Genomic DNA, 25,476 nt, shown 5'->3' with positions numbered 1-25,476 from the left:
AGCTTAAACAACAAAACCGCATGAAATGTGCCGTTTGACAAAGATTTCAAGCCAGCTGTGTGGAAAACAGCCTGGCACCGCAGTGACACACATGCCACGTACCCCAGACCCTCTCCTTCCCAACACGGGCGGTGCAATGCAATTCCACCATGGAAATCTTTCCAGGGCTTCAGAAACAGGGAGCACCGGGTGCAGTGAGCTGTGCTCGTTCTCGCCTTCACAGTTTGGTCTGCCTCTGTTTTGGGGGTGCCCTGCTCTCAAACACCAAAGCCCCGCTCTCCCCAGCAGCTGAGCACTGGTGGGTTTTGTCGCATTAGTAGGCGCCGAAGTCATTTTGCTTCCGAGACAGCCCGGTCCCTAAGAGCGACGGCACGAGTCGACCCCCGGCTGGCTGCCAGCCCGACCGACCGTTTCATTTCCAAGTTATCCCCATCGGCCCCCACGGTTTATGTAACTTTGCTTCATGTGAAGTGCATCCACTTCCCTCTCCCCGGAGGAAGAGATACACAGTAAGGATGCAGCTGCCGAGCGGCGCACAGCCAAACCGAGCCCACACCCCAGGGAGCTCGCGCCGCACCCCAGGACCCTCTCGGGACATTCGGGCCAGCCCCGTGTTTTATTCTAAGTCCTCATCCGCCCTAAAAAAACATGCGTGCATCGCTTCAATCCAGCCAGCACTCCAGTGCAGACAAGTAAATAAATGACCAAAGTTAAGCAAACCTGCTGAACGGGAGCATAGCAAATGCAGACCAAAACCCTGACTTTTTTTTTTTTTTTTTTTTTTTTTTTGCCTCCTCCCGTTTTAAAACTGGTCGGAGGACGTCAGCAAACACTCTCACCATGGCCTAAGAGCTTGACAAAGGTTCTCTGGGACTTTCCTAAGAGGAAGCAGAGAACAGGCTTCGCTCCCTGTCACCACGCACTTTTAACTCAAGTGGTTTGCACGAGAAATCACTTACACGGAAGAGAAACATTCAAACACCAGCCTGACAATCCTGAGCCGCAACCCCAGCTGAGGACATTAGTCCCCAGTCTTGGAAAGACCCAGATCTGGAAGTGATCGTCATCATAATGAGAAATGGAAAATGGAAAAAAAAAAAAGCGTGTTAATTCCTGTTGAGCCCAGCTAATTTCTCTCTTCTTGTTCTTACCAGGTCAGGAAACCCAAGCTGAGTCTTGATAAAATCCTATATAAATAAAACCCAGCTTCCCTGGGGTTAATCCTTCTGATCCAGCCGTGAGCAAAATACGCTCCCCTTTAGAGCTGGGCCTCTGACACCCCAAAAAAAAGTGTTTTGGGAGCCCTCCTCACGTCTTCAATATTAATTTTTGCTTTTTTGGTGGCTATTCATCTCACATTCATAAAACACCCTCCGCCTGGGCTCACACAGGACTTGCGTTTGTGGGGGAAGGACTGAAGTCAGCTGAATCCACCAAGTAAAAAGAGCCCATCCAGCCCCAAAATCTCTTCAATCTCCTGCATTTCCAGCTACATGCCAGTGGGAAGCATGAGGCCTCAGCACCACCAACCCCAGGGGCTCAGCACTGGGAGGAGAGGGCAGAGGCATCGGTCCCCACGTCCTGCCCGGAGCTGACATCAGTTCCTCCAGGTTTTACTGACGTCGTCCCAGCTCTGGCCTGATTTTTTTTAATTGCCTCGTAATTCCTGCAGCACCTCAGAGTTTTTACAAGCCTCCTGCTTTCCCCAAGGTCAAGAATGAGTGCCCCCAGCTCCCCCGTTTTCTTAATCACCAAATCGAGAGCGAGCAGTAAAAGAAGAACGCAGATACTGTTTCCTTGTGCTGATGGGGTATGCACACTGTGCAGGGCACTGTGGTTTAAAGGAGGAAAAATTCCTCACAATTTAAGTAGCTTTGAGGCTTTCTTGCCCCCTCCATCACTTGGTGCCAGGAGGTACCCAGAAAGATGGAGATGTTAGAAAACGACCGCCATCCTTCATGCCTTGAGTGCTCAAGGCTCCCACTCCAGGGAGGTTTCCGAACGTTTTTTTGGTCAGAGGCTTTGGAAATGTCTTGGAGGAGACGGTAGCAATAAGAGGCGAGTCAAAACCTGTGCAGTTCACCAGGCAAAGTGGGCCTGGTGGCCTGCCCGTGGGTGGTAGGAAGCAGGTGGGGTTTGGCTTGCTTCGTGGCAATTAGGAACAGATCGAAGCTATACGAGACTCTCCTAAGCAGAGCGTAAGGGCTGGTTTGAGTCGCAGCCAGGCAGGTTTTTTTAGGGCAGGTTTCTCATTAAAACAGCCACCATGCAACAAACCCAAGCGGGGCTGAGCACGGCCGGTACTGATGGAGACAGGCCCGTCTCACACTGGTGATGCTCACAGCGCACACAAAGAAGCACGAGTCCGTGTTCTGTTATCCGGCCAAGACAGAGCGAGGATATTTTCCTCCCCAAACAACCAGGCAGATCCCCTGGGGGTCCAGAGCCGCCCCCTGCTCAGGGCAGAGAAATTCCTCTGCAGCAGACACCAGCCCCAGGGCCTGCATCAGTGAAGAGGAGATATAAGATAATATATAGCACTGGGTCACTTGGTCCTGTTTAGGTTGGCTGGGTGATGGGGAGTTAGCACATTCGCCAGGATCGCCCAGCTCGCAGCACGGTCACGTTCTGCAGCTCTGGGAAAACCCACGTCCTCCTTGCAGAGCCCCGTGGTGGGGGAAGCCACAGTTTTATCTGCTGTGAACAGATATTCGAGCAGATGGTTTTGCAACGCAGCTCCGCAATGGTGACACACGCCGTACTGCATCCCCTGCCTGAGGCTATAGAGAACAGGTCCCATCAGCACCATGTGAGCTGGCTTTTGGTGACACGTAGAGAAGGGCCAAAAGTGACAGCGTTTGGAGAGAGTTACACATCGGTTACTACCTGGTGTGAGCTCAGCAGGGTGCAGCTGGCTCTGCAGGATACTGTCCGTCAGCAGCTCACCTCCGCAGAGCCGGCAGCCAACACATGAGCCTGCACACAGACAGACACTGATTAATCCGATACGAAGCCAAAGCAGCAAACTGCTGCAAATGGGTCGAAAAGGCAAAGCTGGTGCTGGCTGCAGTATTGTCGCTCCAGCATCAGCAGCCCTGACATGTCACCTCCTCCTGCTCTGAGCGCCTGTTCTCCCATCGTTTGGCCAAGTGCAACTACGTCTGCAGAAAGCTCCCCTGCATCAGAGGCAATTAGGTGGTCCCTGGAGAAGAGCAACGCTCGAAGGTGCCTGCCCCCACCCAACTCCATCACTTAGGAGCTGGCGGGAGGACGAGCAACGCAACATCCCCTGCAAACACCCACTAAAGAGACACAAATCCTGACCTGCCAGTCAAACCAGTTACCCAGACCGGAGAAAATGCCTGGCCATGTGAATCCTTTGCTGGGGCACTGGAGTTGCTGGCAGCAGCTGATCATGTTTATTCAGATGAGAACAATTTTCCTTCGCTTGTGCTCTTGACAGACCCAACCTGGAGGCCTCCGAGCCCGCCTGCCAACAACAACACGAGGGCGGGATGGGGACCATATCTATTTCCAGTTGAGCTGCAAGCTGGCCTGGGGGGCTGTTGGGTTCGCTGGACTGCTGACTGAACAAGCATCCTCCGCCTTGGAAGGGAAACGTGAAGTCACACAGCCCCCAGCGCGCTGCTGGACACCCCTCCTAATAACCCACCGCGCCCCATCACCGCCGTACCCGAGGCCACGGGGATGGACAGCAGGGGCTCAGCCAGAGCATGTGCCATGGGGGAAGAGATGCCTGGGAGATTGCACATGCACAAATACACGCAGGCAGGGGGTAATTTGGAGGCCTGGGCCTGTTCAGAGGGGCCAAGTCCGCTCTTCCCGTGAGAAAGTCAGCCTGGAGCTTCCAACGAGCAGTTAAGTTCAGAAATACCTCTTTATCCCTCAGCAAGCCCCCTGGTGACACTGCAAAGGGACACGGCTTCTCCTGACCCCTGCTTTCCCTGAGTACCAGGATGAACAGAAATAGCATGGGAGACAGGGACTAAAGCAGAAAGGTCCCAAACGCCCACCCCCATGTCCCAGGACAGGAGGCAGGGAGCTGCTTCCCTGCATGCGACTGTCTCCATCCCTTCACACGCCTCCCAGGAGCGCCTGGTACAGGTACAGACCGCAGGTGTGCATCGTCTCTGCACCCCCAGAGATGCTTTTCCAGCCACCCCCCCTCTACCTTTCCCAAAGGCATCCACAGGATTGCTCATAAACCTCAGCCCACAGGCGCTCCGAGCCTGAAGGACTACGTAGAGACACCCATAACAGACCCCAAACCCACAGACTGTACAGTTTTGGGGTTACACCAACTTCTTGCTGCTGTCCTACAACCCTATGCACAGACATCCCTGCCGCAGCGCTGATAAATCCAAAGGTATCGAACGGATGCTTGATTTCGTGTGCCAGGGCTGAATAATTTCATTAGCTTCTCAAGTGCCATCGAAGAAACCATGTTTCTAGCTCCGAGACTCACTGAAAAGCTCAGAGACATCCAAGAGTGGATCAGAAGGAACAGGAGCAACAAAAGGGAAATTAAAAAAGAAAGTCCTTCATGTTTTCTCAGCGAGTCCCTGATGCTAGAGAGGCAAATCATGATTTGTGGATGCCTAGAGATGGAGAAGTGAAGACCATCTGAAAAGGGAGCAAATAAATAAGACTTTGTATGAGGTCTAGAGAGATAACTGGAAGGGAAAGAAAGAGAGACAGTGTTTTTCCAGCTGAATAGAGTTTTGCCAGACAGAATTTTGCAGGCATGTTTCAATTTGATGAAAACACCTATTCAGGATTACGAAAGCATCGCATTTCAGGAGGGTTAGTGCTGTGCTGTGCCCTGATTCCTCTCTCATATTCCATCTTATTTGTAAAGACAAAAGGAAATATTTCCTCTTGCGAATATTTCTTTTTCGGTGAAACTCCAAACGTCTAAATTTAAAGACAATGCCAACAGTCAGAAAATTTTGAATTTTGGACAGGATGGAAAGTCCTTATTAAAACCCTCAGCTTCCTGCTGGCAGGCAGTCCTCAGGGGAGACCTGAGGATCCTGGTGCACCAGCTCCAGCACTCTCCTGCCTCAGTTTCCCCATGCACGAAGCAAGGACGAGCCTACGCGTTGGGAAGGAGTGAACTCATCTCCAGCACGTGCGCTGCATCAGGGCTGTCGATCCCATCGGTTCCCTTCCAGATGGCCGCAGAGATCCCGACGGAGCCTCAGGCAGCTCCCTCCTGGCTGTGCGAAAGCGGGCGAGAAGCTAGATGGAGCAGAGAGGGTCGGCGGAGGGCTTCCCTCGGCGCTCGCAGACAGCCTCTTCCTTCTCACCAGACGTCTTGGCTGACGGCTTTGCTGCTTCGCCGGCGGGAGAGGCGCCAGCTTTGTCTCCTGGCACATGCCGGCAGCGATGGAGGGCGAGACAGGCGGCGAGCGAAGGGAAGCTGGGTCGAGCCGGCAGCTCAGCCTCCCCTAAGCGCATCTCCAGCACACGGCCCAACCGCCGCCTCTGCCGACAGCTTTATTGCTGCCGAGGGCTGGGAGAGCTCCGTGGGGCGACCTGGCCCCGCACCATCCCTGCTCGACAGCTGCTCGGGCAGGGAGAAGAGTTTCAAAGGAATGGGGGAGAAATCCCCTGGGAAGCGGCTAAGGAAAATTGGCCACCCTCAGGGAAGTTGCTGCTTGGCCTTCCTGCAGCGCAGAGGAAGGCTGGCAGGAAAAACTCCCCAGATGAGCTTTTTCTAACAGGAAAGAAGGAAAAAACCCAAATAAAAAAAGCGCAGAGGTTTGCTAAGGCTGCCCGTCAGCTGTTCCCAGCCCTTCCTGCACAGTGCCTCCTAGCCCTGACCCAGGTCCTCCCACAGACAGGGTCTTCCCCCCAGCAGAGCCCAGCACTAGCCCAAAGGTAGTCTTTGATAGCCACAGGAGACTGGGGAGCCAGTAACTGCCCCAGCCTGGAACTACTGGGACAGCCCTGCTTCACTCAGCTCCCCCCTTCCCCCAGACCTTGTTCCTTCTGGGATTTCAGCCACGCAAAATGAACATTCTCATTTTTATAAAGTGAAGACACAACATTTCACGGAGGAAAAGGTCTGTGCAGATGGAGAGAACTGCCGTCCTTAGCTGGATTTAGTCAAAGACCTGATTTTTTTCCCCCCTTTTCTTTCCACGTTGCCCACAGCAACTCTTGGGCATCCTCACTTGCTCCTGCAACCTCCTGCATCCTCCCCAGGCTCCTGGTACCCACCGTGCTCCGTGCCGTGACCACTGTGGAGCATTGCAGCCGGAGCTCATCACCTTGCAGAGGATACACGAAGCAAAGTGGGGAAATATCTCACGGAAAGGGTGAGCCAGGGCTGCAGTGGAAACAGCCGCGCTGGATGGGATCACGGGAAGACGGGATGGGGGTGGCAGGTCTCTCCAGCCCTGCAAGCATCCCACCCACACATCGACATCTGCCACTGCGGGGAGGTCAGGCATGGAAATAGCACCTGGCGATGAGAATATTTGGCCGTGCCGGCAGCCCAGGTAGCTGCTGGGTGCGACGAACGCCGAGGCTGGGAAAGTTTATAAGGTGGGCTGCGGAAAACTGGCCGGCGGCTCTGCAGACAAAGCCTGCCTCCATCCAAAACAAACAGCGCCCGCTCCAAGCACCAGCACATGGGGCTGCAGGGCTCCCAGCTGCCATGGAGAGTGAGGGGGACACTGCAAAGCCAGCTGGAAGTAACTCTGTCCCTTAACCCTCACTGGCCTGGCTGCTTCTGGGCTTGCAGTGCTGCTGGAGAAGGGTCCAGCGGGATGGTTCACTTGCACTCTCAGCAACAAGCCACCAGCCCACGCTACTCCCCCCCCTCCGAAACACACAAATGCATCAGTTTTAAGAAAACACGTTAAAAATTCCATATCCGACATTGGCTGTGCTCAAATGCTGAGCCCGGGACCCCTCTGCAGACACAGAGGCCACCCCCCGGCTGCTGCCAGTGATGCCTGAGCACCGACTCCGTCTCCCCATCCTCCTGTGCAAATCCACTGGCGGTGCCTGACGCAGCCCTGTCCTGATAAATGCCAGCGCCCAGACGTGACCTAGGTGTGGAGGGCAGTGGTGGGTGATGGCTGAGGGCCAGCCACCCCATTATGAGATCCCCCACTGTTCTCCACAAAGAATAGCCCCTTGTTCTGCCCTGACGGCTCCCCCTCGGCCAAGGGGGCTGGGGGTAGTGAGGCAGCGCGGTGTCGGGGACAAAAACATCGGTTTGGAGACCCAGAGAGAAAAGAGCCACAAAAGGGGGTCAGACAGGGCTGCCGCAGCCCTTGGCCCGTAGCCGGCAGCACGGGAGCGATGGCTTCACGCCAGGCTGCAAGCAGTCCGAAAGGCAAAGGGCTGCTGCCCCATCCCCACGGAGCTTGGGTTATTCAGCCCTGAGGACCACATCGCACGAGTGGCACGCTGGGGGACAGCGCCAAGGGGGTGTCAGGGGAGCGAGGTGGGTCTCACACATCTGCCTTTCCCTGGCTCGGCACGGAGCAGTTTGGTTGGGAGCGAGTCCTCCTGCTGCATGGCAGCACCTCATGCTAAGCAGGGGAGGCACCGGGCAGGCATCTGCTTCAAGCTGCGGTGAGAGTTTATTTTTCCAGCTAAAATAATTTAATTTAGTGGAAATTTTTCCCCTTCTCAACCTGTCTTCTCCTGTAACCAGCCCAGCCTTGGGAATGGCTGGTCAGCTGGATAGGAACCAAGCTGGATGGCATGTCAAGGCAGAAGGCACATGAAAAGCCAGCCCAGGTTATGTCATTTATTTTCCAACCGAGCGTAGCCGGGGGGTGCTTGTTTTCTTCTCACCACCAGAACTGTAAGGCCCAAAATATCATTGCTAATGGAATTTACTCTTCCTGACGTCAGAGCAGATACATGGGAGGGGGTACACGTACCACCCGCTACGCTGCCCATGCACTAGCATGCACACATTTTGTGTGCTTCTGCAAAGCTCCTGGTTTGCAGCTGGAAATACTGCTTTTGCTGTGCACGCAGAGATATAAAGGGTCTATTTTAGCTGAGCTCGCCCAGCTACTGAAGTTGTAAGGGCTGACATGGCTTTATACATGTTGCCTTGCTGTTCTGACAACTTGAACAGACAGCTTGGCAAAGGTGGGACAAGGTGCACTGAGTGATGCTAAAAGTCAGCAGGTAGCAGGTCCACGGCCGGAGCAAAAGCCACTCACCTGCTGGGGTCTCAGCAAAGTCCTCTCCTGGTGAAGATCCTCATACAGCAAGTTCAAGCACCAGCCAAATTCCTCACGGGATGTGGAAGTGTTGGGTATCTGGGCTGAGCCCGTCCACTTGTGGTTTTGCTAGTATCTCCCGAACAGCAGAAGTTAATGAGCCTGCAGAAAAAAAAAACAAAACAAAAAAACAAAAAAAAGGAAAAAAAAAGCTTGCAATACTTTATAACAAGGCTGCCAGCTATATATTATGTTTAATAGGACAGTTATCATATGTTAAATACTGGCATGATTAAAAACATATTTATAAAGGATTAACAGCTCTATAATGGCTACATGTCTGTTCTGAGGCTGTTAAATCCCCCAGAATATGTTTCTAATCATCTATACAATAACCATCTTAATAAATCAGAATTAAAGGCATATTTGGGTGAGCATGGATTCCAGACTGCACCTGGTGGGTTTCTGCAGAGGGGAGGGGGCGGGTGGGTGTGTAACAAAACACAAGAGGCATAAGAGGTTTGAAATAAAAACAACAAATCCAGTGGGGCATGAACATGGAGAGCATTTGATGGAGACACACCAATGATGTCTGCAAGTGCCACCCCCCTGGATCCCCACTGACCGCAGGTTGGTGGGACCAAGGGGAGGAGAGGCATCCTGCCTGCCAGCCCAACCGTGCCGCCTCACCGCTGCATTTCCCACCTGCCAAAAAACAAAGCACTGCCAAGAGAAACCCCTCCGCAGCCCCCCGGGGCAGGAGAAACCCTCCAGTTTGGAGCTAAAGCACGACAGCACCCAGGACAGGCTACTACCGTGGCTGCTCCAACATTTTTCTTGCACTTCTGTTGGGTGCGTTTCTTGCCCAGCATCACAAGCCCACGCTCCGGCCGCGCTCCCAGGGATGGATTTGGGGCAGTGGTACCCCGCTGCTAGCAAAACGCCCAGGCACAGCGAAGGCATTTAGCAAAAATAAACGCTGAGGCAGAGTTTGAAATGTTTATTTTCCAACTCCAGGCCATTCATCCAGTGACACTGCTCTGTTCCAGTGAGTCTCCCTCTGTTTATATCAGATGATTAATGAGACACAGATTGTCTTTAGCCCTGACGGATGTTGCAGTCACCAGGGGTAAGTACGAATTTGGGCTTGATCTCCCCTTCTCCTCCCACCTCCATCTGCAGCCACCACACCGTCCTGATTGGCCTGGAAAACAGATTTTTCTTCCCGTTTCATGCAATCAAAACCAAGATTTTATTACAGTGGGTTTTTTTCTGGCCTCTTCATCTGCCTTCCGCAACCAACCCTCTTTTGGCTGGAAGCTCTGATAAAATGGGAAAGGGGTTTGAGCTGCAGGAAAAGTGAAGGGACAGATCAAACAACAAAGAAAGGAGGGAACCGGAGAGGAAAGGCAGAAGACAACCTGGTTTTAGCCTGCCCAAAGCATGCTGCTGAATTAGGGGAGAGAGATCCGCCAGGACGCATACGACGATGCTCAAGGGTGCAGCAACCACCAAACGCTATAACCAGTTATAACAAACCAGCCTAAACCCAGTGTGATGCACAGATGCTATTTCCAGGGGGGACAGGGCTTTCCCTGCTCCAGAAAATGCTGTTTCCAACCTCAGCATCATCCTGCTGGGCTACTGACCTGCCCAGCCAACACCTTTCCTACGCGGCACCCAACGGTCCATCTCCCATTTTCCTACAGAAGGAAGATTTGCAAAGCGGCTCAGCTTTTCTCCCCTCAAAAAAACTACTGTAAAACACTCCCATCAGTTTATTTCCAAGCAGCACGTCACAGGGACTGGCGAGCTAGGGCCGAAACCAGAGGCGTGGAGCCTAAACCATGGGTGCGGTGGCTAATTAGCCCCACTAATCAAACATCACTAGATAATTGTGCTGCATAGAGATGGGGAAGCTGTAAGAAAGGGCAGAACATAAATTAATGTGTTTAATTAATAACAGCAGCAAAGACATCTTCACAATGGCGATCAGAAGTGACTTCAGGGCCTTGGGATGGTTGGTAAGGGAATCTGGAACACAGCTTATTTTTCCCCTCTCTCCTTCCCATTGTGGGCAGCAACATGAGAAGAAACTGAGGGACCCAGTCTATTAACACATGGCTCCATGGCTGGTGTCCCTGCCACAGATTTGGTTTTTGTGATAATGGGATGGCCAGGCTTGCTGGCATCAGATGGGATTCACCTTTCTCAAAGGGGGAAGAGGGTCTTCACTCAAGAGCCAGCGGGTCTTGTTGACAAAGATTTAAACTAGAGGGGGATAACAGCAGGCTTGGCCGTGCCAAGCTGTAGGATGACACGCCAAGGTTAGAGGGACTGGGTGCTGCTGAGGGCTCTCTGCCTGCTGCTCTGGGACGTGCTGGGTACACCTGAAGTCCTACAGAGAAGAGCCAGGAGCCAAGTGGTAACAACAGATGAGGAGAAGGCTGAGGTACTCAACGAGTTTTTTCCCTCAGTCTTCATTGGCAACTATCGTCCCATACCTCTCGAGGGGGTGGACCGCAGGATGGGCACTGGAGGAGCAAGATCCCTCGCACTGTAAGAGAAGATCAGGTTCATGACCACCTAAGGAACCCGAACACACCTAGATCTATGGGACCTGATGAGCTGCATCCCAGAGTCCTGAGGGAAATGGCTGATGGAGTTGCCAAGGCACTCTCCGTGATGTTTGAAAAGTCACGGCAGTCAGGTGAAGTCCCTGGTGAGTGGGAAAAGGGAAACGTTGCACCCGTTTTTAAAAAGGGTTGAAAGGAGGACCCTGGGGACTAGCAACCCGTCAGCTCCACCTCTGCACCTGGGGAGATCATGGAACAGATCCTTCTAGAAGCGGTGTCAAGGCACATGGAGGACAAGGCAGCCCAAGTCCTGCCTGACCAACCTGTGGTTTCACTGGTGAGATGTGCTGAGGCGCCGGCACAGGTTACCCAGAAAGATGCTGCATCCCTGGAAACATTCAAGGTCAGGTTGGACGAGGCTCTGAGCAACCTGGTCTAATTGATGTCGCTGCTCGTTGCAAGGGGGTTGGACTAGATGAGCTTTAAAGGTCCTTTTCAACCCAAACTGTTCCACGATTCTAAATGGGGCTGGACTGACACCAGCTTGAACGTGTCACCGCAACGATGCCTTTGCATCCCCACAAAGTACGGCTCGGGGCAGGAGCAGTTGACACATTTCTCCAGCACTCAAAGCTCAAATTGAAAAGCTGCCATTAACATTAAAAGGAAAAAATAGCTTTTTAAGAACTCCATACGTTTCTATTATTTTTTCCCCTTCCCTTCCTTCTTTCTGATTCACCCTTCTGATATTTTGCTTGGACTCCAATCCTAATGCATTCATCCTTCTTAGCACATTTTTGGGCTGCTTCCACCATTGTTCTTGGAAACTTTTTTTTTTTTTTTTTTTTTTTTGTAAGGACATATATTTAGATAGACAACCTGGTCTCCCACGTTCAAAATCCTACCTCAGGCTGGAAAGGGAAGAGCATATAGAGAGGGAAATGGGGCACCAGGCCAAGGCTGCTGCCCGAGGGTGCGTGTGGCAGGAGGCACGTGCTGCAGGGTTGTGCAAGCGTGTGCATGCAGCTGGGTGGGTATTTGTGCACACGTGTGCGTGCAAGGGGTGTGTGGTAGCTGGGCCCCCAGCACACGCTGGTGGTTACCTGGCGCTGGGTGACAGGGACCTCTCGGTGTCAGCATCGCCGGTGGGATGTTTGCCTGTGTGTGACATTCGAGGGCACTGTCTCCAGCGTGGAAATGTCTCCCAAAAGCTTTGCCAGCACCAACGGAGGGCTGGTCGCTGCAGCCACCCCCACGCCCCCCCCTCCCCCCCCCAGCCCCCATCAGGGCTTCAACGCAGCACTGTGGCTCCCAAGCATCCCTCTGCACCCCGCTCCACCCCCAGCCCGGGCCAGGGAGGACGTGAGCTAGTCTGCAACAAAGATATCAAATCTATCTGTGGCAAGCTTTTGGGGAAGGGTTATGGGATGCACCAGCCGCAGTCAGCCCACTCCGGTCCCCAGCTAGAGGAGGCTGGGACCGGCCCGGTTGCTACAGATACTGCACTTTGCCAATGGAGCGGGTGGGTTTGGACAGGCTGGTTTTAATAACCCACGAGCACTCAGCCCGCACCCAAACATCTCATTTTAAAAAGGCAGGTTGGAGGCCAAGAAGCACTCGCAGGCTTTTCATAAACACACTTTAATAATCTTCATCAAGAATTTTAATACAGAGCGAGCTGCCTGCCAGGAAATGCATTTACACTGTCAGCTGCCGAGAGAAATAGCACCGCACCACTGCTCAATACCAGAAACACCCTCTCTCCCTGCCTCTGAGCTTTTCCCCTCTTCCCCTTTGTATGAAATATGGGGCTGGGGAAACCAGAGGGGCTAAAAACCCCGGCAGGGAGCCAGGCAGCCCCCTGTAGCATCCCCTGAATCAGGGTGCAGCCCCTTTGCCTCGCCCCGCCGCGTGCCCACAGTCACCCCGCTCCCATCTCTTGCCGAGCCAGACCTCGGCTGGCCTTATGCTTCACCTCGTTATTTTTTTATTTTTATTTTTCAAATCCTTCTTTCCCGTTAACCTGCTGGAGGTGCTGCGGCAGGCTCTGCGCAGGGCGGTGGCCGGAGGAAGGCTGCGTATTGAGACTATGGGAATAACTGGGGGTTTTACTAGCTACGGATACAGTTACAAAAGCTTTTCTTTCACAGCAAAGATTAACGGGATCAGAAAACATTTCCTTGCTGGCTGTGTTATTAAACAATTAAAGGGATTAGTTGTGGGCTTTACCATCCTCTGGCACATCAGGTTTTGGTTTCTGCCAGAGGCAAAATACCCAATTTGATCTACTCTGAACCCAGAGGGCTGCTTATGGTGGGAATCGTATTTTACAGCCTTTTTCCCAACAGCTGAAAATGCTCCGGCTGTAACCACCCTTCATACGCTGCTCCAAGACACATCCCTGCCCAGCTCAGCCTGCTCTCCCCAGGTGGGGCTGGATGTCACCCCTCTGTGTCCCTGCACAACTGCCCCGAAGCCAAGTGCCACCTGCGGGGAAGGGCTCGGAGACCGGAGCAGGGACCGGGGGAGGCTGGAGAGAAATATCCCGGGGTGACTTCAGCACCAGCAACTCCTTCCACACACTTCTTATCTTATATTACTTGTGGGGAGGGTTTTTGAACACCAGTTTCTGGCATGTCGGAGAGTTTGTCTATTTATAAGTCTGTTCTCAAGTGACTGACAAAAAGAAAGAATGAAAAAAACCAACCAACCCCACCCTGATCAAGTGAAATAAAATGATGAGATTAGAAATACATGTACCAGATGGCCTCTCTGAACCTCATTTAGCAGAAGTGGGGAATGCCAGCTTTCCAACAGGAACAGCACCATCACCTCTGCTGCTTTCCCTGTCCTTGTGAAGTTCTTGCCTTATTTATTTGCTTGAGATCAGAAAAGCTGAGGGAAGCTGCCCGGCAGAAATACCAACCTTGTGCCAAGCGTTTTGAAGTTTCAGCACCAATTGCCTTTTACAGGCAGGGGTGTGGGGGGAAGAGGTAGAGAAAAGGTCATTTCTGCTTGAGGAAAGCCCCCAAATGCTTCGGAGAGCTGAAGGGGCTTCTTCATCCTGCAGGCAGCCGGTGGAGGGGCAAGGTACCAGCTGGGTTTGGGGAAACGGTGGTGGAAAGGATGGAGGGGAGGTGCCTGGGTGGTTATGGCACGTGTGGACTCCAGCTTTGTTACTGTTAGAGCAACACAGCCTGAAAGATACTGTAACATCAGTAAGAACTTCAAAGATGCTATCCCCAAAACCCTCGCCAGAGCAGACAGAAATCTCCCACGGACTTTCTGAGCAGCACAGCATCCCTCAACTTATAGATACTCGTTACTCTCATTAATGTCCTTTATCAGCAATTTAAGGCATCCACAAAATTGCTTCCACCTCCCCCAAAGCCCTCTCCCTTCCCCTGCCTGACGGATGCTGCAATTCTGCGGCACCATCCATCTATCTACCTGTGCTTGCACACCACCAAGAGCAAACTTGAGGCAGCAAGATCCCCTGGGAAACGATGACCCCAGATCTGGGAGAAAAAGAAACTTATAAAGACCTTCACCAGTGCCACAGGACTCTGTGCAATTGACTGCAACCAGGAGTTTCCTCGGCGTGGAGGAGCTATGGGCAGCGTTTGCCCAGGTACATCCTTGCAGCGCTTCTCCCTGTGCTTGGGGCATCCTAAAAAAACAAGCCCTGGAGCAACGCACAAGCCACAATCATGCACAGAGTGGCCACGGAGAAAATCTGGGTACCCCAGTGCCTCCCATCAAGCTCGAAGCAGCAGGCTGCACCACGGTGAGCTGCTGCTCCCCGGGGGCTCAGCTTTCCACCAGCCGGTAGAGCAAGATGTTGTACCTTGTTTATGTTTCTATGGTATTACCCTGCCTGCTGGCTCCCATCCTACAGCCCCCACCGGCTAAATCTCTGCGAGGTTAATTTCTAACATGAAAAACGGCCTCCCAAGAGCAACTGTGGTTGATTTAAAATAATAAAAATGGAAATCTCAGATTTGATGACTAATCCCGGGAGACCGGCTTAAATTAGTGCTAACCAATCGGCCGCAAAAGACCAGAGGAAAATTCCTGCTGGACTTCTCTCCTCAGTCCACTCCCTGGCTTCATTTTCCATCCCCAGATCCTTCCAGCCTGCAAACATATACAGTGTTGCCTCGGTAACTCGGAGACGAGATATATGTACATGAAAAAATGAGACAATCTCTTTCCTCAGTGATTGCCCGGAAGGTGGAAAACGGAAACCTATTCTAGTCTTAAAGCAACATCAGCTTGTACCAGACACACTCATAGCCCAACCTGCTCCCACACGTGCCACCTGCAGGTCCCACGTGAACAGAGATAACCATCCCCTTGCAGGCACCTGTCCCCAGACATACCTGTCTCTTCATCCCAAGGGAGGATGCTCAGGACATGCAGATTCACCAAAACACACCCTTTGCCCAAAGGCGTTTTCTTTCTTGCACACACAAACCGGCTTATTCCTCCATCTTCCAGGAGCCCGGGTTCACTTGTGAACTCCACTTTAAGAAGTAAGCACGCCTGCAGCCTAGCCTGGACCAGGCGGGCTCTACTCAGCTGAGCTGTCGCAGAGACACCATCCATCAGTGCTCCGTCTGTGCTACACTTGCTCTTTGAAAAGCTCCTGCATCTCAGGGCTTGTACATGCATGAAAAATAAGCAGGTCTCAAGCACACTAGGAGCTCAAAGCAGGGTACCTATGCTGTACGGTATCTCATACCATCTTTAAATCCTGCCCTGAGTCCTTTGCACAGCACCACCCTTTGCAGCCCACGGTTCCCTCGGAAGAGCAGGGCGGCCAGCTGGGACGTAGATCTCCCGCGGGATGCTGCAGCCATTGCCACCATCCCCACCTGCCTGTGCAACCCCTCTTTGGTGCAGCATCTGCACTGTCACAGGTTATTCCCCCTTTGCTTTGGGTGGAACGAACCCCTGCGCTGGACGATTCGTCTGCATTATCAGCAGTTTTCCCTCTCCAACCCCATACCTGAAGGACCTGCCCAACCTGGCCATAATTAAAACACTGGGTCTCATCAACTCCCCGCGATGTCTTGGCTGCAAAAGGACATGATGAAAAGACTGATTCCCCCCACTCCACCTCGGCACCAGCCTCTGCTTCCCTGCAAGCTTTGCCATGAACTGTGGCTATCAGAGCACTCCTTACTCCGACATTTCCCATCTGGAGTCAATCGCTTCATCGGTCCCCTCAAGGGGCAGGAATCCTGTGGCATGTGCCTGATTGATGAAAACATGAACATCTTCTTACGAGTAACAGGAGGGCTCCAAAACAAGGAAAATAGTTGGATCAAGGGGGCATGTCATGGATACAGCTGCCTTTCCTCCACGCACCTCCAGCATCCTTCCCTCCACGCACCTCCAGCATCCTTCCCTCCACGCACCTCCAGCATTCTTTCCCCCCAGACACCTCCAGCATCCTTTCCTCCACGCACCTCCAGCATCCTTCCCTCCACGCACCTCCAGCATTCATTCCCCCCAGACACCTCCAGCATCCTTCCCTCCAGACACCTCCAGCATCCTTCCCTCCACGCACCTCCAGCATTCTTTCCCTCCACGCACCTCCAGCATCTTTCCCCCCAGACACCTCCAGCATCCTTCCCTCCATGCACTTCCAGCATCCTTTCCTCCACGCACCTCCAGCATCCTTTCCTCCACGCACCTCCAGCATCCTTTCCTCCACGCACCTCCAGCATCCTTTCCTCCACGCACCTCCAGCATCCTTCCCTCCACGCACCTCCAGCATCCTTTCCTCCAGGCACCTCCAGCATCCTTTCCTCCACGCACCTCCAGCATCCTTCCCTCCACGCACCTCCAGCATCCTTCCCTCCACGCACCTCCAGCATTCTTTCCCCCCAGACACCTCCAGCATCCTTCCCTCCACGCACCTCCAGCATCCTTCCCTCCACGCACCTCCAGCATCCTTCCCTCCACGCACCTCCAGCATCTTTCCCCCCAGACACCTCCAGCATCCTTCCCTCCAGACACCTCCAGCATCCTTTCCTCCACGCACCTCCAGCATCCTTCCCTCCAGACACCTCCAGCATCCTTCCCTCCATGCACTTCCAGCATCCTTTCCTCCATGCACCTCCAGCATCCTTTCCTGAGTCACCCATCCAGGGCTGGGTCCATGAAGTGTTATTCCCCTCCTGCCCAGCCACACAGCACCGTGGTGTACTTCACCGACAGCGGTGTTTTGGGAAAGCCTGGGCAGGCAACGCCCTCTACCCAGTGATGCCCCAGCTGCAAAGAAGTTCATGAGTTATACCCAGGAGATGCTTTTCTGCAGGGTTATCAGGAAGACGGGAAGCACTTTCCTATGGCTAGGGAGAAGTCAGATGGACCAGCCAGGGACACAGATGTGGGGGCTGCTGTCATGATGGAGCAACAAGAACAAACCTCCTTCACTACCGTACTACAGCTGAGCATGAGCCAAGGCTGGAGGCTCGCAGGGAGACATTCCTTCAGCTCAACCACCAAGTCCTCTGCCCAGGATGCTGTAAAGAGCTTAAAATGAAATTCTGGCTTCCTCAAAAGCAGCACGGGCTTTGGCACAGGTCTCAGCAGAGCCAAGAAATGACCCCTTGCTTCCAGTCCCACCACCATCTTTTTCAATAAAACGCCTCGTCTGACATTTGCCCCATCAGCCAATGGATGTGCCTGTTAAAACCCACAGCCCCCTGTGCTGGGGGTATAACCAGATCCTCGGCTGCTCCACCACTGCACCACCTGATATTAAATAACTTTGTCTCACATCGAGATTGTCATTTGCAAAACCAGGACAGCAGCGTTACCACCCGCCTCCGAGCAGTCCGGGAAACTTCCTTCAGGGGTAACTTTGAAATGCAAAACTGGGAGAGCGGAGGATAACACATCATTACTCATACAGACAAGGTGAAATATGCTTTGCCAAAGTGTGAAAAATATTTATATCCAAATACAAAGTATCTCTCAAATTTGCAGTTCCCTGCATGCTTGGGAACCTGAGCCGTATTTGTGGAAGCGGCTGCGAAGGTAAGCTCATTTCTGCCATTAAAATGTGCTGGTGCAGGGAAGATGAAGTGAAAAAAAAGGGTGGGAAAATGTGATTTGATCTGCTTTTGAAAGCAATAATAGTTTCACTGAAAAGCCTCACAAACTTTAATGTGTAGGGTGGAGCAGGATTAAGATCATAAATAACTTCCAGAGAAGAAAAATGATGCCCTTTCACATGCTGGTAGCGTGTTATCTTTAAAGCCCAAGCAAGATAAAATAACTGGCTTCAAATATCACCACCATTCATCCAGAAGGATTGTTTTGAAACTCGTTTTACAGGGATCGCTTTTTTCTCCAGACACAGGACGGCCACCTTTGGGCTGGAATGCAGCAGCAGCTTCGCGTGCTGCAGGAGGGGACGGATATTTATCCCACGAAAATGATGAGCTGGTGTGGCAGCTGTTATTGAGAACAACTTTCCTGGAAGGGTAACTAAACACTATATTGGAACACTGGCTGTGAGGCTAGTCTGTAACTAGTAGAGGTGAGGGTGAGGCCTGATCTGGAGGCAGAGCATCTTCTATGCTCAGACCCAGCCTCTGACATGACCAGAGCGAGGATGCTGGATCCCCCCCAGCCCTCCCAGTCCTTTTTCTCTATAGATACTTTTGAAAACTAAGCACCTTGGGCTTTCACCACATGACCCGCTCCACCTCTGAACAAGCCTTTTCTCTTAGATAAAGGCTTGAGATCCAAAGCATAAACCCTACCCCAAAAGCCAGGGTTTTGCATCCCCCTTCCCGGGAGAAGCCAGCCTCCCGGCTGAATTAACCGCATCCCTACAACGGTAGCTGTTTTCTCACCCGTAGCGCTGACGAAGGGCAGAGGTATTATTCAGACCTATTGATCGGTGGCTGGGAATACAGACCCAGGTCCGAGTTAAAATGCAGGTAGAACTTTAGGTAGTCGGGATGCATTTCCTTAAACTGGAATTTAGGCAGGAGTCCAAGACTAACACCCCCCCCCCCGCCGCCTCCCCTCTCGCAAATAGTGCCGAGGGCTCTTTAATGACCACAGTGGTCTAGGCTTGGGTTAATGTCTTATCCATAAGTTATTCAGTATTTCCTTTTAAAGACAAAATAGTTGGAATACCTCTCTTTCTCTCTTTAAATTGCAGTTGCGGCTGCTAGAACAAAAAAAAAAAAATACTCGCAGCCTCTGCACTATTTCCATATGCGGCACCGACACCGGGAAGTGTCCGTTTCATGGGAGTCCCACCTCTCGGGTTTTTATGGGAACTCCAGTGTTATCAAGCTTATAGCGGCGCTAATACCTGCAGGGAGGCTGCTTTTATCTCTGCAGGTATTAGCGCAGAGATATTACCATCAGAGCTTGGTGGGGCTGCGAAAAGAGGCTCCCCAGACTGCTGGTCACGTCTCCGTGTATCCCGGGTATTTTGGGGTAGGCGCATCTCCTGGTGCTTCCACCACGGTGACATTGGGGGGGGGGGGGGGGTGGGTGATGTCCAGGGGATTCCCCGAGGAGCATGAGCTGCACCCGCTGTCCTGAGCCAAGCCTGAGTACCAGCCTCGAGCCAGCTGCCGTGATCTGATTTTGCACCAAAACAGCGTTCCATACATACAGTCAGCGACCTGACTATATCCTGAACACCCTGGAAAACTGGGAAAGACTAGCCACAGGTCTGGATCCACCCAGCCACCTCAGGAAAACACGTCTTCTTCCCATGGCAAAGTTTGATTAACATTTTTTTGTCCCCCTTCCTTCAAATTTTTCAGACCTTTGTTGAAAAAAACGAACATGGAAAAGCCAAACACATTTTATTTTCTGGCACCAGAACCCCTCTTGGGAGGCTAATTCCCATGCAACGCATCTCATTGCCGGGGAGATACGGCGTTAGGGACAGACAGACCGACCAGGCAGACGGGGTTTGGCTGGGATGATTACAAAGGGAATCCTTCACTAAGGCTCCAGGATGCAGCCTGAAATCGTGGCTCTTTTTGGCTCCCAAAGGGCAACGTTTTCCCTAGTGCCAGAGAGACTTTAATCCTAACGGGATTTAGGGCTTAGTTTCTTAAGCAATTTGGAAACACGGCCCGGGAATGACTCTCGTATATTGCTGCAAAGCTCTGTGCATGAACTGGCGTGGATACAGGGACCACCACCGACCATCCCCTCCTCCTCTCTTGCACAAATCATTTCACGTGGATGCTTGCAGGTAACAGGGCTTGGATCTTTGCTGAGATGGTCCCAGTGCTACAGGGCCCTCCTCTTCGATACGAGCTGCTAACGGCTACTGTAACGTTACAGCCGCTACCAAGGAGCTGGAAAGGCCATTGCCAGCAGAAGCTTTCCATCCATCCAGAGCACAGACATCAGCTACATTTTTGGAATAGCTCAAGCAATCAGGATTCCAGAGGTATGTCATTAGGAAGGGAAACAAATGACATGGGGTTTGATGTCCTGCGCCACACTCAGTGCTATAAAAACTATATATATACACACATGTGCATACATATAAATACACATACACACATAAAACAAAGGATATTCCATACTTCTGGAAAAAGTGCTCAGTAAGCTCAGTTCCCCTTTAAGCACTCAGTAAAAACATCAGACACAAGGTTAGGCAAAGCACAGCAAGTAAAACTTCACACCATCTCCTTACAGTGGCCTTCCCTCTCCAAAAAAAGTACAAGGAGACCCATTTTCTCGTCTTTCTAACCTCATTATTTTGACGAGGGAATAAAATAACAAGCAGATAAAACAACAACAACAAAAAAAGGTACTCAGAAACGTCAGTCTGCACGATTTGCAGTGAGAACCTCTGCCTAACCCCTGCCTGCTCTGCCAGGCGCAGCACGTCCAAGCAGCCCACAGCAAAGGTACTTTGGCACCAGTTTGGAGCTCAGCTTAACTGGAACGGGACAAATGTGGCTGAGCTTAAGGCACTGCAGAAGACAACCCCTGGTGAGCTGACAGGGCTGGTTTAAGACTGATGGTTTCTGTACTGGTGTGCTGAGAGGGGGTTTGCAGGCTGCCGGGTGCTACGAGTGCACACATGAAGCAACACTCCTGTACCAGGGAGTACAAACATAAACCTCAGCCTTCCTCGTTTACATCCAAGGAGCTAGAACACCAGGGAGATGCTTGCAGTACTCCTTGGAGGAACCCCCAGTTCTAAACATCAGGCTTGGTGGTTTTATTGCACTCCGCATTGGCCATGAACCCTCCCAGTTACAGCTTCAGGTGCGTTTGGAGTGACGCAGAAAATAAAGCCACATACTGTGCTTCAAGCCTCTCCTCCAGTTATTTGCAAGCCACAGCATCCCTCTGACAAATGGTGGGGGACACCAAGGGCTAAAAGGAAAAAATTGTCCGAAAGCACAGCATTTTCATGAATTTTCATGAAAGATGAGCAAATGTTCTTGTTGCTGCCCGTTCGTCTCGCCCGCCCTGCACGTGTTTCCAACCTGCAGCAACACATGAGGATGGGATGCGGCAGCCTGGATGGGTCTCCCCCGTCTCCCCTCCCAGGCAGTGAGCCTGCAGATGTCCCCCCCCCCAGCAGGGTCACCTCCCCAGCAATTTGGCAACACTGGGACATATTGGTGTCGCTTTGCTTGTCCCTCTCCATCCTGCTCTGGTCTTTACACATTTTCCTGGGATGGGGGAAAGCAGTGTAACGCAAACCTGCTGGGGCTTGGCATGAAGCAGGCACATTTCCCCACTTCCACAATGCTTTCTGCACAGGTATCAGCAAGGCTTTCACCTGCACTAGTGCCTCGGCTTATTAGATGGAGGATTATTGCAGCTATTCTGGGGGGAAAAAAGCTTCAAGCCTGGGGGAGGGAAAGGACTCAGGCCAGGAGGTGCGGGGACAGAGCTCTTTGCAAAAGCCACACTCAGTCCACAAAATCCCATTTCTTCCTCCAACTTCATCTTTTCTCAGGTTGTACCGCTGATCACAGTCACTGGACCCCGTCTTCTAGAACACCCTCAAAGAAAATTTGTCAAAGGCTCCTAAAAGAAGAAAAAAACCCAACCCCCCCCCCCCCCAAGTCCTGGTCAAATTCCTTACCATCACGAGCCCTGCCATTTCAGCTATCAAACACGCTCGGGACAAGGGATGTAGAACAGCTCTTCCGAGGCATTAGCACCAAAAAGCATGCACATGGAGGCATTTTCCCTACCCTATTTTCATATTTCTTGACAGGAATGGCAGCAGCTGCAGTGAAAGTGGAAAAGAAAGGCCTGGTCTAGAGCTCTTTGATATGTTGGTAAGCTCTCCTAAACGCTCATTTGCATTTGGATCGAGGATATGGGTCGCTTCGAAGCCTGTCAAGAAATATATTTTGGTTTTGTGCAAAAATGTCAGTGAAAGAAAAAACGTTTCCTTTGATATTTCCCTTTAAAAGGTTTCAGGCTTCCTTTGAAAAGAATATGCCAGAACCTTGCAAGAGGAGAAATATCCAGTTTGGACATTGCTAACAGAAAACTTTTATTTGAAAATAATATTATTTTTCCCCCCCTAGGATCCCTCTCATCTCGTCTTCCCCCTCCCTCTGCTTGAACGACAAATTGTTTCCATCTCCAGATTAGCATGTACCGAGTCCAGATTAATTCCTTCATTCCTGCCAGGTGCAGCTCCGGTTTGGCTGCAGAAGCCAGTGGATCGAGAGGAAGATCCCACATTTCACTGAAGATGTTTCACCGCCCTAGTCCGGCGCCAAGCACTTACCGACACCAAGGGTCCCTGTTGCTTTGCTGAGCCACCTCCCTCTTTTCTAGTCTGGTGAAGAGGCAGATAACTATAAATTGATGATGGCACGTCCTAGGAGAGGGTCAAGATCCCTGCTTTGACGGTGCAACGAACTTCTGAGTGAGGGTCAACGCGGGGCTGGCTGGGATGCTTATTTTATGTCATCTGGTAGGGAGATGCTAATTCACAACAGTCTAAATTCAGCTAAAACAAATTGCCCACGTCAGGAGGTTGGATGGGGAATACCTGGTCCAGCTCTCCCCCCCAACCCCAGCCAAAGATCTGAATATTCAGATGATTTTACCTTGCACATTCCAGGCAGATAACCTGACCTGGAGCCTCCTCTGCACAAGACCTGCCTCCAGCTGGCTGTTTGAGCTTTTAATAATTATTCTTTGCTCTCTATTGCCCTAGAGAGCCCATGTTCAAGTCCTACCTCTGCTGTTATACTGCCTTCAAGGGCTTAACCCAAAAAGGCAGGTCTGGAGAGGGGTGACACCTCCTCCAGTTCAGAACCGGTTCAGATTTAAGGTCGTGTTGCTTTACTTCTATAGGACTCACTGGGCACTTGGCAGAGTCTGGCCCCATGCACCAACTTCCAGGCTGCTCCTTCATCCCAGAGGAGAGGACAGAGCTAAAGCAGGGGGTGAGACCCAGCTGTGGGCTGCTCCGTGGCGTGTCACCCCTGCTCCCACCTCTGGGACTGGAGAAGCCCTCCCCTGCAAAGGGCTTTGGGCTCCCAGATGAATGGCACTATTGAGCTGCCTGTTACTAAACATCTCTCTGGCTCCGAATCACTACACAAATGATTTTTTTTGGATGCCTCCAGTCACCAGTAAAAGTTTCCCTTGTTTTCATCTTCCCAGCAGCTCCCAGCCACAGCAGAATGCTCTTCTCCTGCCAGCCGAGCCAGAAAAACAGGAAAGGCCAGAAAAATCACCCAAAAAATAGGTGTCGCGCCACTCACAGCCACCCTCCGCCAGCACCCGCGGGGTTTGCTGCACCCACTGGCTATCCTGCAGGCAAATCGTGGATATTTGGGGAGTGAAAAGCAGAAATCAAGGCAGGGGGAAGGCTGGACTTGTCACCCTGGGTACACCTGAATGCCTTTTTTTTCCTGAAACATTTTCAGAGATCTGCAAATAGCACAACGCATCACGAGTTCACGCTGGGTTTGCAAGTTGTTCCAAAAGGAAACAGTTTTGAGGGAGTAAAAATAGTCCCCTCGCGCTTTTTCAGACGACCTGGACACAGGTTTGGCTTCTCTCACGCCTATGATTTTCTGATTCCAAGTACATTGCTGCTTCTAAATTTTCACCTTTTAAATTTAGTTGCAAGAAGGAGAATGGAAGTGGAAAAAAAATTCCCTACAGACCAAAGCAAGTCTTGATTCGATAAGAAACCCTTCAGATTTTTTTTTTTTTTTTACTAGCTGAGAAAAATCCACAGAATTATTTGGACTGAGCCACAAGCACTTTCTTAATTAGTAAGCTTTTAGGAGCTGCCCGTAAACCACAGAAACCATTATTCACACAGGTCAGGCTTTGTATACCTGACCCGGGAAACCTCGCAGAAGGCAGAATTTAAGACTTCCTGAAAATTAGGTCAAGCCAAGCTTTTCAGATGGGTCCTCGTAGTCACCGGGCACTTGGGGGAAAAAAGCTTTAACCTCAGCCTAAAGAGCTGCAGATGCCACTAGGGGGTTTGGTCTGGAACTCACTCATCTGACAACTTGTCGCTTCATGAGATGCCAGTATTCGCTCAAGTTCATAAGGCATTTTTTTAAGATGTTTTCACGTGAAGTTTGCTAGTGTGGGATGAACAGATGGGCTGGGGACCAAGGTTTGGTCATCCTGGCTACGCGGGATTTGGATGCGGGTGAGGCCATCGCTCGCCCTTCGCATCCAAAGCCTGGGGTGTGGGAATTGGCAGTGGCGGAGGTCGAGAGGGGAAATTTGGGTGGACCCCGTGCCGCAAAGGTGGATGGGCAGCCACCGCCGGGCTGACATCACCCCCACTTACGTGGGCTGAGGATGATTTAAAGCAGGCGTGGGGCTGGGTGGGCCTGGGTGCTAAATTGGTGGGCTGCTGCCTGCCCAAAATTATGCCCCGGGGGTTCGGGGCTGAAACACCACAGCATCCTCTGAAACAACCCCAGAGCAAGCAGTGAGCCAGGGAGGGAAATAAACCAAGGGGCTACTTACTGCAGCCACTGACCTCAGGCTCTTCCCCCCAAAATCTGGAAAATATCCAGTCCTCCACTAACTTAAAGGTAGCGCCAGTAACGAGGAGTTATTTTTTTTATTATTATTATTTTTTTTTAAACCGTTACTGCCCTCAGAGTGGGTTTACCCAACCAGAAAAGAAGCTAAAACACGTAGGTGTGAGCAAGCTGGCTTCCCCTGGAGAAATAAGAGAGCGAACGCAGAGCTCATGCCTGTAATTTGAGGGGAGGGTTTTTTTTTCTGAACATAATAGGTTTGTGGCCTCGGTGGTTAAAACAGGGGAAGGAAAAAAAAACCACCCAAACCAAAAACCCAAAGCAGGAGAAATTTGCAGTTTGGGTCAAAAGTAACTCTTTGGAGAGTTTTCAGAAAAAAAGCCAAATATAAACAAAACTGCTTTGGGTCAACTTCATAATTTCTCTGATTTAAAACAGTATTTTGTTTCTCTTTGATTCATTCTTTTAATTTGGTAGTTTATTCTTTTCATTTAATAGAACATTTTATTCTCTAGTTGGGTCAGTTTTTGAAAATCCCCTCTACAGAAACAAAGGTCAAAAGGGTTTATTTTGAAAAATGTCAAAGCAAAACATTTCTACATCAAAAAAAAGAGACCCCTTTCTGGCCAAAACGTACTTGCCAAATTAGATTGGTATTTGTGAGTC

General features: G+C 51.4%; 1 protein-coding gene across 3 annotated transcripts in view; it reads right to left on the bottom strand.

Annotated features, from left to right (window-relative positions):
* SNX19 (sorting nexin 19) overlaps positions 1-25,476 on the bottom strand; it is a 139,740-nt gene that overhangs the window by 23,876 nt on the left and 90,388 nt on the right. For 2 of the 3 annotated variants that reach the window (XR_008735432.1, XR_008735434.1), the window contains one exon: positions 8,220-8,381. The gene's annotated coding sequence lies outside the window, so the exon portion shown is untranslated. Of the gene's footprint in view, positions 1-8,219; positions 8,382-25,476 lie in introns of those variants that run through there. The other variant, XM_055728518.1, reaches the window with a different exon arrangement.

This window comes from Falco cherrug, chromosome 17 (assembly GCF_023634085.1).
Source record: "Falco cherrug isolate bFalChe1 chromosome 17, bFalChe1.pri, whole genome shotgun sequence".
Taxonomy (NCBI): Eukaryota; Metazoa; Chordata; class Aves; order Falconiformes; family Falconidae; genus Falco; species Falco cherrug.
The sequence above is the reverse complement of the archived record's forward strand: the minus strand, read 5'-3'. Positions and strand labels throughout refer to the sequence as shown.